Source organism: Rutidosis leptorrhynchoides, chromosome 1 (genome assembly GCF_046630445.1).
Source record: "Rutidosis leptorrhynchoides isolate AG116_Rl617_1_P2 chromosome 1, CSIRO_AGI_Rlap_v1, whole genome shotgun sequence".
In the NCBI taxonomy this organism is placed as follows: domain Eukaryota; kingdom Viridiplantae; phylum Streptophyta; class Magnoliopsida; order Asterales; family Asteraceae; genus Rutidosis; species Rutidosis leptorrhynchoides.
In genome coordinates this window covers 182981385-182982448 of record NC_092333.1, presented here as the reverse complement: position 1 = coordinate 182982448, position 1064 = coordinate 182981385, and positions in this window count along the sequence as shown.

Sequence of the window (1064 nt, the reverse complement as noted above, 5' to 3'; positions counted from 1 at the left end):
GACCAACACATAAATATATATAATTAATTTAGGTTCGTGAATCCGAGGCCAACCTTGCACTTGTTCAATGACGTTATATGTATTTTTACTACGAAATACAGTATGGTGAGTTTCATTTGCCTTTTTACCCTTTATATTTTTGGGCTGAGAATACATGCGCAACTTTTATAATTGTTTTACGAAATAGACACAAGTAATCAAAACTACATTATATGGTTGAATTATCGAAATCGAATATGCCCCTTTTTATTAAAGTCTGGTAATCTAAGAATTAGGGAACAGACACCCTAATTGACGCGAATCCTAAAGATAGATCTATTGGGCCTAACAAACCCCATCCAAAGTACCGGATGCTTTAGTACTTCGAAATTATATCATGTCCGAAGGAGGATCCCGGAATGATAGGGGATATTCTTATATGTATCTAGTTAATGTCGGTTACCAGGTGTTCACCATATGAATGATTATTTTTTTGTCTCTATGCATGGGACGTATATTTATGAGAACTGGAAATGAAATTCTTGTGGTCTATTAAAATGATGGAAATAAATGATTATGATAAACTAATGAACTCACCAACCTTTTGGTTGACACTTTAAAGCATGTTTATTCTCAGGTGTTAAAGAAATCTTCCGCTGTGCATTTGCTCATTTTAAAGATATTACTTGGAGTCTTTCATAGCATATTTCGAAGAACGTTGCATTCGAGTCATTGAGTTCATCAAAGATTATTATTAAATCAATTTATAGTTGGATAGTGGATATTATGAAATGGTATGCGTGCCTGTCAATTTTTGATGTAAAGAAAGATTGTCTTTTAAAAACGAATGCAATGTTTGTAAAATGTATCATATAGAGGTCAAATACCTCGCAATGTAATCAACTATTGTGAATCGTTTATAATGTATATGAACGGGTCCTTTCAATACACATGCATTGTAACCATGGACAAGCCATATTTAAGTTTTAATAATGTAGTTATTAAAATTGTGATTGCACACATAGCCCATAATGAAATGTCCCGTTCTTATTGATTAAAAACGTTCCATATTAATTGATTTCGTT